Source organism: Lacerta agilis, chromosome 4 (genome assembly GCF_009819535.1).
Source record: "Lacerta agilis isolate rLacAgi1 chromosome 4, rLacAgi1.pri, whole genome shotgun sequence".
NCBI lineage: Eukaryota > Metazoa > Chordata > Lepidosauria > Squamata > Lacertidae > Lacerta > Lacerta agilis.
Genome location: NC_046315.1, coordinates 24,718,748 through 24,735,338, shown reverse-complemented (window position 1 = coordinate 24,735,338; position 16,591 = coordinate 24,718,748).

Here is a 16,591-nt window from a genome sequence, read left to right as displayed (position 1 = left end):
GGCATTTCCCTGCCTCTTTCCCCTCCACTGCATGAGTGGGATTTGACATCATAAGAATTCAATAGAGATGCAAGGGTGATTTCTAAACAGTTATGTATATTAATTTCAAAATATAAGAGAAACAAAATCTACAATTATGTTTTGAATACTGGTTTTTTTCCCCCAGCATGAGGGATGGAGCACAAAAGAACCCATGGTCAAAATCACCAGCTATTTGGATGAATCAGCTATAAACATGGAATGTAAAGACATGACTGCAGCTTTATTTCCCCTTGAAACCACCAGAAAAGAGCTAGCAGTAGTCATGGCAGCAGCGGCAGCAGCAATTACTTTGGCAGTGGATCTCTTGGAGAACGCCTCTCCCCAGCAAGGCTTCCAATCTCCCTACCTAATAATATAGTTAAGATGGGCTCCTTCTCCCAATACTTGCTTCTAGAGAGATGAAAACCACTGCTCCTTCTCAGCAGTCCTTCTCAAAACTGGTTTTGAGAGAGATCCACCATTGCCTCTCCATAGAAACAATGAAAGTTGTATTGTACTGAGAGATATCACTGGAGCATCTAGCTCAGTCCAGAGTTCCCCAAACTTGGGTCTGCAGCTGTTTTGGGACTACCATCATCCCTGATCACTGGCCTTGCTAGCTAGGGATGATGGGTGTTGTAGTCCAAAACCAGCTACAGACCCAAGTTTGGGAAACCCTGATCTATATACAGTTCTAACCAGTAGCAGCATTCCAGGATTTCAAATATGAGTCTTTCTCAGTCTAACCTGCACCTGCCAGGGGTTGAACCTGGGACTTTTTGCATGCAAAGCAAATGTTTTGTCATAGTCATTCATATTGGTCTGTCTAGAAAAATACCTAGCCTATCTTACTGTGTTGCTTTTGATCCCTGTTTCAATTGGCCGTGAATTCTTGCCACAAGCCACTTCGAATGGCAAGAAAGACGGAATGCATATATGTAAAATGAGTAAATAAATGGATCAGAGGTGGCTGGTCTGAAACAAAGCCACTCAGCTCCAGACTTTGGCTCGGATCGCAGATAATGCTAAGCCACAGTTTCTTTAACAAACTATGAGTCTGACACACAAGTTGTCCATAGACAAACAAACCTCCCTACTCAGTCTCAGCCTTCACACACAGGGCTAAAGTCAGTTCAAAATAGTCAACAAATTAACAGTGTGATCCTATACATGGCTACTCAGAAGGAAGTACCAATGAGTACAGTGGGCCTTACTCTCAAGTAAGAATGCACAGACTGCAACCTATCATCTCCCTTATTTATTACAGATGTGTTCTACATCATTAAGTGTTATGTCAAATTAAGTGCGACATTGCACATTCATTAGAATTAAGTGCCTAACATACATCCTGATTCTGTGCATGTTGACTTGGAGGATTTAAAAAAGAACTTACTTCAAAGTAAGGATTGGGGCCTTATTCTAATGAATTAACGTGACATTTTGAACAATGGTTTGCACTGACCAAATTTCTCTAATTCTTATCTATCTCATTGTCATGCTTTTGTTTGTTGCACACACTTCTAAAACATTTCTAACTGTGTTAAGACATTTCATTGTTATCAGCTATACAGGAACTAGTAAGTTACACACACGCCAGGACTAATCAGATTATGTGGAAATCAGTCTCATTGATTTCAAGGGTGAGACACATTTAACTCTGCCTTTGTCTGCTCTTGCTGGACTGATAAAGGCTAGTTTATTGCAGCATCTTATCACTTAGAAGCCAGTGACACTTAACAAGTTCATTTCCTGAGAAGCAATAATTCTTTCAGTTCACAGTTTGCGGCCTGGAGACTCCTAGAGAAATACAAAACAGGTCAGCAACTTCTTACCAGGGCTATTTGGCCAGAATGTGTAGACCATTTACAACAATTTTGCATCAGGTTCTGCTTATGCCTTAAAGACTGATAATATGCAGACAGTCCAATCTTACCCCGTTTAATAGCTCCAGCGGTTAGCTGGCAGCATCTTGACCCTGGCAACCAGGAAATAACACCCTTCCACCTGGCTCTTTCTCAAAGGGAACAGAATTGCAGGAGTTCTGCTAAGTCCCCAAAGTCTCTATACTGTACCTGGTTTCATCAATGCAATTGTCTTAGTTATAGCTACACTCACTCAAAAGGCCCAAAGAGCCGATACATTCCCAAGACATGTTAAAAATATATATGTAGATGTAAATATACACACTCATACCACTTTAAAGGGGGGGGGTTGCACTGTCTTCTACAGCCCCACGGTTCTTGGTTTTAAGACTGAGGTTTGGTCAGGGGAGGGCTAATGGAACAAGCAGAACTGCCAGGCATTACCCTGATGGTCCTTGCAGAGTGATCGAAGACCCTACTTTCTGAAGCAGATATCTCTCAATGAATGAGTATGCTTCTGAATATCGGTTGCTGGAAACTGCTGGAGGACAGATAGCTATTCTTCTTAGGGCCTGCTTGTGGACTCCCCACAAGCATTTGGTGGGCCATTGTGATAACAGGATGCTAGACTTGATGGGCCAATGATGTGATCCAGCAGCCGGCGGGGGGGGGGGGAGCTATTCTGGAAGGAATCAGGACTCAGTTTTTTCTTGGAACTGAGCTGGAAACACATAACGGCTTGTTTTGCTCGCTGTAAGAATTCAAAACAGTGGCATTGGCAGTCCCTGTAGAAACCTAACCATGAATTTTCTAACCTACACTCAGCCCATGTATATATGTGTAAACAAAATCATATATCACAAAGACATCACAAGCCTCCAGTGACTTTCCTTCCAAGGAAACTGAACACAAGGTATGCACTAAGAGCCCTGGAATCTCATTGTCCGAAGGCTGAGGTGTGCATATCGCAATGTTAAGGTTCTCACCACAGTCACAAGGGTGCAGTTTAGCTCTGGTTGTAAAGTCCCTATGATATTTGCAGGAAAATTGCATTGGGGTAAAAAGTAGCCACCAATCTGAAAGAAGAAGACACCAATTAATTCCTCGCTGTAGCAGCTAATAGCAAGAACCAGTGGCTTGGATCAAGACACGTGTGCATGGAATTCTGTTTGCACAACAAGGCTCTTCCATCTCCTTGTCCCTATGGCAGTCCCTCCTGACCAGAGGACCCTCAAAATGGTTTGGAATACAGCATGAAATGCAGGAGGAGGAGAGATTCACAGAAAGCAGAGATCCCGCCCTTGTGTGGACATAAGTGGCTTCTGCCAGCACAAGAGACTCTGGCTCCAAGCCTATGATTTCAGAGATGGTAACTGAGAATTGAGAACACAGTGGTTTCTGTTGCTACTGAGATCAGTAGGGCAGAAGGTGGGGAGGTCAGCAACACAAATTAAAATATTGTGGATCCATTCTGAAACTTTCACAAAAGTTGGATTTTTTGTGGTAGAAGAAAAAGCTTTTTAAAAGTACATTACTCCAGAATACTAGCTGAATAATGATGTCATGCAGCAGTACACCAAAACATCTGAAAACACCCCCCACCAGCAAATATACCATTATAAATGGCAAGTGCAGAAAGGTTCAAATTCTTAATCCTGCTCTTTCTGGGCTAAATTAAAGATAGGAATGCAGTTATTCAGCACCTTCTGCCCTTCTGAAATGTCCCGGTACAGTTCCCAGCTCAAAATATGTTTAAAAATGTGTATTTTGAAACAATATATATATATATAAAATGCAACGGTTTTCATGTGTGTGTTTTTAAAAATGTGGAGATTAGCATGGAATCGGGACAGAACTGATTAAAGGATGAACACATACAACAGACTGGAAACAGGATGGTGGGCTCTTCCCTTTCCCTTCATGTAAAATAGCCAGGATTGGCAAAATTATTTTAATTTAATTCAAAGGAAAATGTGAACATTTAAATCAATTTTCTTTTCAGAAATGATAAGTTCTTCTCAATGCATGAAGACATCAAGTTTAATTTAGCATTTTTATTGCTTTCGGTTTAATGCCATACTTGTATGAAAAAACAAGTTCACATAATAATTTTTAATTATAGCAGATGTTAAGATTAACAAGCACAAAAAATCACTTATGCTTCTTAAACACAATGTTGGGGTGAATTCTTTGAAATACACACACACACACACACACAATCTCAATTACATCTCATATATAAAATATATGACCATAAAACAACCAAGCACATTGATTTTTATACATTTATATGTTGTTTTAGCAGAGGCACAAAATATATATTTGTGCCACATTCACAGTCCGTCATTACCTTTTTTTTTAAGTATCATTGCATTTGTGAATAATATTACTGGAGGTTATTTTATCAGTTAGAGCATTACACTGAGCAGGTAGACATTTTCTAGAGGAAATGTAACCCAGCTCCAAAGTGCAAACAGAATATGGGTTTCAATCTTTTTTTCCTAATGATGAATATCAACTCCCCAGAAAGAAATCAACTTAGCATTTATTGTGCAGGAGCAATCTACAAGCTGCTACAGTAGGCTAGCTATATTTTGTTATCTAAATTCATTATAAACTGAAATAAGTGAGACTATCACAATCAGCAATGATTGCACCTACCAGTATTGTTAGAATATATTTATGGGAAGGAAGGAAGGAAGGAAGGAAGGAAGGAAGGAAGGAAGGAAGGAAGGAAGGACTGGAAACCAAGCCTTATGAAGAACAGTCAAGATAGTTGAAGATAGTTGGGTATGTTTGGCCTAAAAATAGGAGACTGAGAGCAGAAATATAGGCATCTTCAAATATCTAAAGGGCTGTCAGATGGAAGATGTAGCAGGCTTTATTTCCCCTGCTTTGGAGGGCAGGACTCAAAGCAATTGCTTCAAGTTACAAGAAAGGAAGAACTTTCTGACGTTAAGAGTTGTTCAACAGTGGAAGGGACTCGATCGGGACCGGCTGTCCTTCCTTGGAGGTTTTCAAGCAGAAGTTGCATGGCCATCTGTCATGGATGTTTTAGTTGAGATATCTGCATTGCAGGAGGTTGGACTAGATGACCCCCAGGGTCACTTCCAACTCTACAATTTTATCATTCTATGAGCACAGATCAGGGAAGGTGCATCCCCAAATCCAAGAGAATGCAAACGTGGTCCGCCAGCAGAATAAACAAAACCATTAGGAGCAAGGAGGATTCCTTCAGGTAATGGAAGCCTTGTCAAAATAAAAAGAACAAAAGAGGAATACCAAGTCACACGCAAACACAACCCAAAGTGCAAGCAAACGAGAAATGCAAAAAAATATTTGAGGAGCGTGACACCTCTCACCAACAATTAAAAATTATTTAATATAAATTCAGTGCTATGGAATTTATGACCATGTGATGTAGTGAAGGCCACCAACACAGGCAGCTTTCAAAAGGGATTAGACAGATTCACTGAAGATAATACCGGTATTATCGTAATAGCTGTATGCTACCTGTGCAGAGATAGGAAAAAGGTGAGTAATAAAGAGGCATGTTATGGAGATATAGAAAACAATGCAGTGTGGAAAAAATAAACACAGAGAGATTTCTTTCTGCTTTTGTTGTTGTTTAGTCGTTTAGTTGTGTCTGACTCTTTGTGACTCCATGGACCAGAGCACGCCAGGCACTCCTGTCTTCTACTGCCTCCCGTGGTTTGGTCAAACTCATGTTAGTAGCAACCAAATAAATTCTGCTATTACAACCTAATAAATCTGAATGTTGAGACAATTCAGGACAGACAAAATTAAGCACATGTAGCTCATAGTGTGTTATGGGGATAACCACTGATTTGCATGGCTTTAAAACAGGTCTGGGCAAGTTCATGGAGGACAAGACTATCAAAGGCTACCCATCACGATGACTGTATTACATCCTGTGTCAGAGGTAGTAATGCCTCTGAATACTAATCTCCAGGGAACAGAAGTGGAGAGAGCTATTGTGCTCATGTCCTGGTTGTGGGATTCCCAATGGCATCTGCTTAGCCACTGTGAGAAAACAGACAGGGCTGATTCAGCAGAGCTATTCATCTGTCACCAGTGCCCCAAAATTTCAACCTCATTTAAGATTTCAGGGTTTATTAATTCTGGTGGGCCTTTGGGCTAGAAAGCAGTATATAAAAACCACATACCATACCACACCATTAATTTGAATTTCTCTTATCACTAAGAAGATTTTGCCACTTACCAGCCATCTTTGAATTTGACTTTTCCAGCATTAAAGCAATGTGGGCATTTCACAAGTCCATAGTTAAACAAAGTTTCTTTTACATAGGTGTCTATAACTTAATGTAAGACATTTTTTTTTTATAAGAATTTATTGACATTTTTTCTTATAACAACATATACCCACACCCACACCTACATTTAAACAAATACAAAACAAATACACTCATAAAACAAATATAAACATTGCCAAGTTTTCTTATTTGAATCTTTCCTAAAAAAAAAAAAATTCTATTTCCAAATCTTGACCATTGACTTCCCCTGCCTTTTCACCTTCGGTTTTATATCCTTAATCTATTTTTTAACCACTTCTTCTGAAAGTTAAACACAGTTATATATTTAAAATTTTACTAATAATACATCATCATGATAATACATCATCATAAATCTTCATAAATTATTCTTATCAAATTCTTACTCCTCTATCCTTTAACCTGCTGCTAATAACATAAATCTTCAAATATCTCCTTTCTTATTTAATAACAAAAAAACTAAATAGAACTAACGGTCTTCGCCCTCCGATTTCAGAATACCATAACAAACCATTCTAGATTTTGCTTAGTACCTCACCCCACTCCCCCTCTGTCCAATGTCTTTTTCCTGGTGACACCAGAGCCAGATTCCCAGTTACCGTCTTTTCCCAAATAACCACAGATCCAGGCACAGTTCAGAACACTCCTTGCAGCGAGCTTCAGGGTATCCAACTCATTTTCTTTCGGCTGCTCCATTTCTTTAAACCATTCTTCTTCTTCTTCTTCTTGTAGATATCTTAATTCTTTGTCCCTTGCCCCCGAGCTCACACCTCGGGGTCTGGATATAACAAATTTTGTCATCGTCTTGGGGCTGCCACCCCCAAAAAACGAATTCTTTTTCTGGAGTAGCCCTGTCATTTTTCTCCATTCTTCAAGCAACCCTCTCAGCTCCTTGCCCAGGTTTCCTTCCAAAGTATTAAAATATTTAAAAGCCTCCTCTGTGGGTAATAAATTTCTTTTCAAATCCCCACACAAGACTTTCACCTTCCGATAAAGAAGTTCCAATCTCAGCTCAGTGAGCCTTTGTTCATCCGTTAATCCAAAGTTCAAAACAAGTTCGAAGACAAAGTTCAGCATAGTGGAAGAGGGGGAGGAAGTGAGTGTCAGATTACAGTTCCTGTCTCTATGTTCTTCCTTTTGTAGAAGTTGTTTTTCACCTCGGTTTAAACTTTTCGTCGCCATTTTTCTTGAAGCCAGAGTGCAAAGACCGACACTTCAAACGGAGATATCTTTCACAAATTTACTCCCCAAAGGGAAATTGTAACAGTCTCACTTATCATAGTTCAAATACTTTGTATCCAGTTCTAAAGCAGCAGTCACTCAAACTGGTTACCTTCTTTCATCCGGAGGGAGGGAGGCAGGCTGCCTTTCTCTTTCCCCCGGGTCGTCTAAAGAGCATAATAACTAGTCCAATCAAGTACTCACAACCTCCAGGTTCTTCATATCCATGCATCACAGGTAGAACTTCAACGCTCATTTCGGGATTTGTCGCCGCATTTACATCCCGGTTGGGGCATGTCCCCTAAAGCCCAGCTCCGTCGTCCCTTCACCCCCACTCCCCCTTTACAGGGGGGGCGAGGGAAGGGTTCGGAGCCACAACGGGCACAGCCGGGGAGCCCAGGGTGCGGGACGCTCTTCCCGCACCCCAACCGGAGTCCCGCTTTGCGGTAGCGGGGCTCCTAACCCCCGGGATGGACTGGGCGCTTCGCAGCTGAAGCAGCCCACGACCACCCGCAATGGCGTAGCCGCCGGAAGTCTAATGTAAGACATTTTGGGGGCAGAGTCTTAAATCAGGGAATCTGGCAATGGGATCTAAATCCTTTTTTCCTGTTAACCTGACAGCACCATTACTGGATGATTACAGCAACTTTCTGGCCAGAGGAACTCTGGTGACACAAAGAGCCAATAGGAACCCATCTAACCTTATATAACTGTTGATTCTGGCATGTCTCATTAGTTTGGGGAAATTATTTCTTGGTTTCAGATTTCTGCAGACCCTGTATGAACTTCTGCTGAACTTCTTGTTTGTCTGCCTCCAGGCTCTAACTCCTGAGAGTGCCAAATGCTCTAATTTAGTGTTAGGAAAGGGTGCTGAAATATACAGATTGTAACAGTTGCTTGTTAATATTAGCACTTTATTTCTCCCAAACCATTTTTCATTAGCCTGGGAGGGAAAACATTAGATAAATGCTTGGAAAGCAGTACCACAAAGGCTGTTCTGCTACATATATTCTTGGACATTCTATGTATTGGGAAGATATTTGTTGGAATCAGAGAAACATAAAAGCCTTGGGACAGAGAGCAGAACAGCAATGTTAAAAGAGCTACACTGAAGGATGCCTTTTGATGTAACATTTCAGTAGTGCTGCAAGTGGAAATCATGAAGAATGTACTGAATATTTTGTGGATAAGCAGAAAACAGCCATTTAAGAAGAAATGGGTGACGGAGAAACCGTTATCTTCCAAGAGTTGGGAAGGAGTAAGCCAGGGAAGGGGATTCCAGTCTGAGAGGGGAGGTAAATGGTAGTGGGAGCCTTAAATTCAGACACTGGTATTATCCACAAAATCACAACCCTCAGGGCATTCTCAGCCCGCTCTTACACCAGTGGACTTAGGGCAGGTGTGGAGAATTTCTGATCTTCCAGATGTTGCTAAAACTTCAACTCCCACCATCCCTGTCCACTGGCAATGCTTGCTGAGGCTGATGGGAGTTGTGGTTCAGCAACATCTGGAGGGCTAAATGTTCTCCACTTGGCTTAAGGCCACTCTTGGTCCCTGCTGTTATAGACTTAAGAATCCCATTTCATTGTGGGGCAGGATTGAGGACACCCTCTCCTTTCCCTTCTCCGCAGGCCCAATACTGTTCAGAGCAATCATACAATTAGAATATATAATTGCAATCATATAATTAACGTCACATCTACTTTGGCCCACAGTGTGTCTAATTGCCATTGGCCATTCCCATTGGTATGTTTCCACTAATAGCCACAATTAAAGGAAATGATTTGTTGCTCAGTCGCAGCACATAGGCTCCATTATCTCAAACGGCAACAAGACAATAAACCTGGGTCTGGGCTGCACCACTCCAGGCTTGAGGTATTGGGTTTGGTGGAACTTTCCCAACAAAAGTGAGTGTAGAAATTATAGTTGTCAAGGAAAAGGGTCCTGAGGTTCAGACCAAATGGGAAATAGCTGTTAATTAGAGGCTTTCTGGCAAATGGAAGATCAAAGGAGCACTGTGTATTTGGTTTCTGTTGGAAGCCACCCAGAGTGGCTGGGGAAATCCAGCCAGATGGGCGGGGTACAAATAATAAATATTATTATTATTATTATTACTGTGCAAAAGCAAAAGGTTCATTCATATCTCTACCTTACCCATCTCCCACCTTGTTTAAAGGGGAAGTCATATATGACACCTTGAGCTCTTTGAAGGAAAAGTGAGACAGAAATCTTAAAGCTTAGAATTTCCACTTCATTTAGGACGTATTTGTTTGAGTCCTGCATTACTTTGCTCCCTGTTTCTGAAACAAAAATTCAAATGACACTAGAGAAATTTATAATGGGTTTTCACATGCCTTCTGCAAAATAAAGATTCAGAGAAAAATGCATTATTACTGTGTAAGCATTAGCATTTTCAAAGGGATAAGTAAAATATTTGATTCCCAAAGTATGACAACTGAAATACTATCTTAATTCAAATGCTTGCAGTGGGACTTTAAAGAGAATTACAAAATTACATTACCTCAGGAAAAGAGTTACAAAATGTGTTTGATGGTTGTTGGGTTTTTCTTGCTTATATTAGCAGGGGAAAAGAAAGACACACATTACGATGTGTTATGGTGCAACATTTTGACAATTATTGTAAAAGTTCCCTGCTGCTACAGTTACACATGTTCTGTGAATCAAAGCAGCAGTGCTCCAATTTGATAAGAGACTGTTATTTTACAAATTGGCCCTTGCTAGCAATGAAATTTGTTGTTGTTATTGTTACAATTTATATGCGGCCCCTCATCCACTGATCTCAGAGTGGTTCACAACTAACTACCTGATCTGCTGTTTATTTGATGATCTGGGGGCATGCAGGTAAGTATTAACAGGATTACAGACTTGGTCTTCATTACATGAGCCTGCAATGGTGTGGTTCACAAACAAGTAAAAATAATGTATGAGGCATGCATAACTCAGTCGGCAGAGTATGAAACACTTAATATCAGGGTCATGGGTTTAAGCCTCATATTGGGTGAGATTCCTGCATTGCAGGGGGTTGGACTAGATGACCCTTGTTGTTTGTAGTTTAATCATTTAGCCGTGTCCAACTCTTCGTGACCCCATGGATCAGAGCACGCCAGGCACTCCTGTCTTCCACTGCCTCCCGCAGTTTGGTCAGACTTATGTTGGTAGCTTCGAGAACACTGTCCAACCATCTCTTCCTCTGTCGTCCCCTTCTCCTTGTGCCCTCAATCTTTTCCAACTTCAGGGTCTTTTCCAGGGAGTCTTCTCTTCTCATGAGGTGGCCAATGTATTGGAGCCACAGCTTCAGGATCTGTCCTTCCAGTGAGCTCTCACGGCTGATTTCCTTAAGAATAGATAGGTTTGATCTTCTTGCAGTCCATGGGACTCTCAAGAGTCTCCTCCAGCACCATAATTCAAAAGCATCAATTCTTTGGCGATCAGCCTTTTTTATGGTCCAGCTCTCACTTCCATACATCACTACTGGGAAAACCATAGCTTTAACTACACGGACCTTTGTCGTCAAGGTGATGTCTCTGCTTTTTAAGATGCTGTCTAGGTTTGTCATTGCTTTTCTCCCAAGAAGCAGGCGTCTTTTTATTTTGTGACTGCTGTCACCATCTGCAGTGATGATGGAGCCCAAGAAAGTGAAATCTCTCACTGCCTCCATTTCTTCCCCTTCTATTTGCCAGGAGGTGATGGGACCAGTGGCCGTGATCTTAGTTTTTTTTTATGCCAAGCTTCAGGCCATATTTTGCGCTCTCCTCTTTCACCTTCATTAAAAGGTTCTTTAATTCCTCCTCACTTTCTGCCATCAAGGTTGTATCATCAGCATATCTGAGGTTGTTGATATTTCTTCTGGCAATCTTAATTCCAATTTGGGATTCATCCAGTCCAGCCTTTCGCATGATGAATTCTGCATATAAGTTAAATAAGCAGGGAGACAATATACAGCCTTGTCGTACTCCTTTCCCAATTTTGAACCAATCAGTTGTTTCATATCCAGTTCTAACTGTAGCTTCTTGTCCCACATAGAGATTTCTAAGGAGACAAATGAGGTGATCCGGCACTCCCATTTCTTTAATAATTTCTCATAGTTTGCTGTGGTCGACACAGTCAAATGCTTTTGCGTAGTCAATGAAGCAGAAGTAGATGTTTTCTGGAACTCTTTAGCTTTCTCCATAATCCAGCGCACGTTTGCAATTCGGTCTCTGCTTTCTCCGCCCCTTCAAAATCCAGCTTGCACTTCTGGGAGTTATCAGTCCACATACTGCTTAAGCCTGCTTTGTAGAATTTTAAGCATAACCTTGCTAGCGTGTGAAATGAGCGCAATTGTACGGTAGTTGGAGCATTCTTTGGCACTGCCCTTCTTTGGGATTGGGATGTAGACTGACCTTCTCCAATCCTCTGGCCACTGCTGAGTTTTCCAAATTTGCTGGCATATTGAGTGTAGCACCTTAACAGCATCATCTTTTAAAATTTTAAATAGTTCAGCTGGAATATCATCACTTCCACTGGCTTTGTTATTAGCAATGCTTTCTAAGGCCCATTTGACTTCACTCTCCAGGATGTCTGGCTCAAGGTCAGCAACCATACTACCCAGGGTGTACGAGACCTCCATATCTTTCTGGTATAATTCCTCTGTGTATTCTTGCCACCTCTTTTTGAAGTTTTCTTCTTCTTTTAGGTTCTTTCCACTTTTGTCCTTTACTATGGTAATCTTTGTACGAAATGTTCCTTTCATATCTCCAATTTTCTTGAAGAGATCTCTGGTTTTTTCCCATTTTGTTGTTTTCTTCTATTTCTTTGCACTGCTCGTTTAAGAAGGCCCTCTTGTCTCTCCTTGCTATTTTTTGGAAATCTGCAATCAATTTCCTGTATCTTTTACTATCTCCCTCGCATTTTACTTGGCTTCTCTCCCCCGCTATTTGTAAAGCCTCATTGGACAGCCACTTTGCTTTCTTGCATTTCCTTTTCATTGGGATGGTTTTCGTTGCTGCCTCCTGTATGATGTTACGAGCCTCCATCCATAGTTCTTCAGACACTCTGTCCACCAGATCTAAATCCTTAAACCTGTTCCTCACTTCCACTGTGTATTCATAAGGGATTTGATTTAGATTGTGTCTTACTGGCTCAGTGGTTTTTCCTACTTTCTTCAGTTTAAGCTGGAATTTTGCTATAAGAAGCTGATGATCTGAGCCACAGTCAGCTCCAGAAGTTCATGGGACAGATGGCCCATCTGAAGTGAAACTTGTATCCTAACCTGATTCCCCTAGCAAGGGTACATTGTTTCTTGAGACGTCTTCCAGATTTCTCACAACACCTCTAGAAATAGGCACACTCACATGCAAAGAAGACTATTTCAGACTTAGGAATGTGAAATATTAAATTCTTTCTCTTTGTGTGTATGTAGGTTGGTATTTTTTGTGAGTGTGTAATCATGTTCTATTTTAGTTTATATAGCGTGAATGGTACACAAAACACTTCTATCAACTATCAGTGTAAACTGATATCCTCACTGACCTTATTAGTTTCACAGTACTTACCAATTGCCCAAACTGTTGAGTGGCTGAGCCTATTGTTCCATATATCTAGGATCCTTCAAGCCTTTGACCATCTTCTATATTAAATAAGGAAGTTAAGAATGCTGGGTGGTTATCTGTTATAGTAATTCTAATCAATCCCACTGACTAATCCACACAGTTTACTGTACTGTGTCCCACTGAAGAAGTGATATTCAAAGGTAAGTTCACAGCACCCAATGTAAGCAACAAGGAAGATTAAATAAAGCGTGGGTCTGTATTGATTCCTACATAGGGACTGCACAAGAGGCCCACTGGTGGGCTTGCCATGCAAACCCAAGTGTGTGAAGGAGAGAGTGGGCCCACTGGCCCTGCCCCCTGTGTCACCCCACCCACTGACCTGGCCTGTGGAGGTTCTAAATCATAAGGGGAGCTAACTGGGGATAGTGGAAGTTATAGCCCAGGTTGGCAAATGCTGGTCTACAGGAATGCACATAAGAGCAGAAACTGCAACATGCAGTATGACTGAAACTACGGTATTTAGGGTGTTAGGAGACAACAGAGACTTTTCACAATGAATGGGGAAGCCACAGATGAAGGAAAAGAGAGTAAGAGAAAAGTTTAACCTAGAAATGACTTTATTTGTCAGAAAGATTGCCTGGTAATCTTTGGGGACACACTGACACAGAAAAGATGAACTGGGAGTATGCATTACATCGGTATTAATAGTTACTATTGCTCCAAACAGAATTATATGGCATGTCTACTCTAAAGACTGTTTTAACGTTATTGAAGCTTCTCCTCCCACTTATTTCCTACCCCATTACTTTCCAAAAATGGGTCAACTGCTGTCTGTAATATGGATAAATCTGGCAGGGGGAGAGGAGGGGATGACAGTCAGCACCTTTAAGGAAAAAGCAAAAACCTAAAAGTAGTACTCCAAGAGTTGTACTTACCGGGGATTCAATGAGATTTCTACATACAGAACTGTCACAGGAGCAAACCCTCATAAACTTACGATATATGATAACAACAGTGTGATTTCTCATATTTCCATGACCCTTTCAGGTTAAGCCACCCCAAGATAGCTCATATAATGATTTAAAAAAACATAATATACAACTAAAGTAATATTTTTACAGTTACCAAATAAAAACTGAATCGGCAGTCTAAAACACTGCTCAGGCCAGCATAATAAATCAAATTAAGTTATTTAAAAACAGAGGCAGCAACACCATGAATCCCTGCAAACTGAACATTTAGAGATTTTCCTATTTTTGACAGGTACAATTTCTAGCTACATGGTGGTACAATGGTATGTTGTGGGTGTATGGATCACTTTTTAAAAAGCAGGATGAGGTTGCAGTCCAGACCCACCCATACCCCTTGCACTGGGCTGGATTTTATGGGGGTGACCCTCTGCCCAGATAAATTGGGCTCCACCAGCCTCTGCTCACAGAGTGGCATTTCATCATCATCATCATCATCATCATCATTATTTGTATGCCACTTTCCCACAAAATCATGCCCAAAGTGGCTCACAAAACCTCAATTGAACCACAGTACAGGCGGCAATCATTCTTGTGGTGTTCCCTTCATGAGGTTCCATTCAATCACATTCAACCCCATTATATCCTGCTCCACCCCCATTCTGCCTTCTTCAGGTCCAAAGGAACCCATGTGTCAATTGGATGTGCCTAAAATGGTCGCCACCTGCCACTCCTTTATCTGTTCCTCTATGTGAAAAAACAACTTTTGTGTGTGTTTGGAATATTCAAACTTTCAGCCTATAGCCTGATGACATAAACTGGCCCAACATGTGTGTGTGTGTGTGTGTGAGAGAGAGAGAGAGAGAGAGAGAGAGGAGAGAGAGAGAGATGCTGGGTAGGTACACCCAGGCTGCTGACACACCACTCTAAATTGTTTAAAATCACTCCAGACTTAAATGGGTTGCGTGCGTTGTGGCAGCCTCTTGGTTTTATGAGAAGAAGTTAATTCAGGCATGAAAAAGAAGTTATGAAATGCAGGCCTTTAAGGAATAACTTACCGCTCCAATATTCAAGATGTGTAAATTATTTAGCTTTCCTCTGCACAGTTTCATTTTTCAGCTGTGGAGGATTCATATAGAGCTCTTAGCATTAAAGGCACTGGATGGACATTAGGAAACATGTGCAGCCTAATCTTATTCATGTAAACTTGGAAGGAAATACTACTGTCAATGGAGTTAGGATTTCAGGCTTAAATTAAAAATAAACAGTGTGTTTGGGCCATTCTGTTTCTGCTACTGGACTCTTTATTCTGCTGTCACTCAAATGACCCCCATTCCCTACTTCCCTAATTTCTACTCACATCTGATGCCCCATAGAGTAGAAGAGGGGAAACCTAGGAAAATTATAAAGAAACATCAGAACAAATAAAAATATAGTCCAGCATTCTTTTTCCTGTGGGCAACCTTGCTCTTCTGCAATTGGCATTCTGAGACATGGTGTCTCAGATGTGAGAGACATCATATATCCACCAGAACTAGTAGCATTTATAGCATTTCCCATGAATCCCCCTTTAAAGCCAAGTTGGTATTTATCACTACATCTTATGGTAGCAAATTCCACAAAATTGACTTATGTCCATCCTGAATCTCCCATCACTCAGCTTCATTACTCACCTTTTCCTATAGGTGAGTTGCTCCAATTGCCCTGTTCTGCATCTACTCCCACTCTACAATATCCTATTTGAGCTCACATGCCTAGAATAGTACACAGTATTATTCCAAGTATGGTGGTACCATAGATTTGTATGAAGGCATTATGACACTGTCCATTTCCTTTCCCTTTCCTAATGACCCTCAACGTGGACTTAGACCCAACATGCGGTTGCTGTGAAAAAGACGTTTTCATTGAGCTAGCTACCACAACCCAAAGAGTCCTTTCCTAGTTAGAATTTTGTTTTCACTTCCCTAAATAAAATCAGAGATACCCTTTCTGCCTACCAGTGTTTTCCATTCTTTAACATTGCCCGTCCTTAAATACACATTAGCTGCCAACAACTTTGTGGCATCTAGGAAGTAATCCTATGCACAAGAGGTTGGCATAAAGCATGCCAGTATAAGCTTAGCCCGTAACAAGTTACACCAGATCCAAATGCCATTCAGCAGCAGGCAGCTGCTCTGCTTAAACCTGGAAGAGGGGAAAGAAAATCTCTGCTCTGCTTAAACCTGGAAGAGGGGAAAGTAGTGCTCTATGCTGGGTTGCCAGGTCATGTGACCGAGCTGAACAGGCTTAGAATCCAGCCTAAATTCACCCAATCTCATCCTGCCCCTGCTATGTCCCCATAACACAACTTTGGGGGCACTTACACTGACCTCAGCTCAACCAGATTTGGCTCAGCTGAGCTGGGGTTGGGGAATTAGGGCATCACACTTTTCCAGGCACAGGTCTGTGCACAAAACAACAACAACAACAAACCACTCAGAGATGGAGTTTTGAAGTCCAGACCTGTGCCTAGAAAGAAAAGGAAGTCAGGGTAAGCAAGAGATCTGCTGCATCCTAAAATTCTCATCTGGCAAATCTTGTCATAGGATTGCTCCCTTAGTTCTCCAGAGAATGGCACTTCTAATCCAATACATTTCCCTAATGTTCTTCACTAT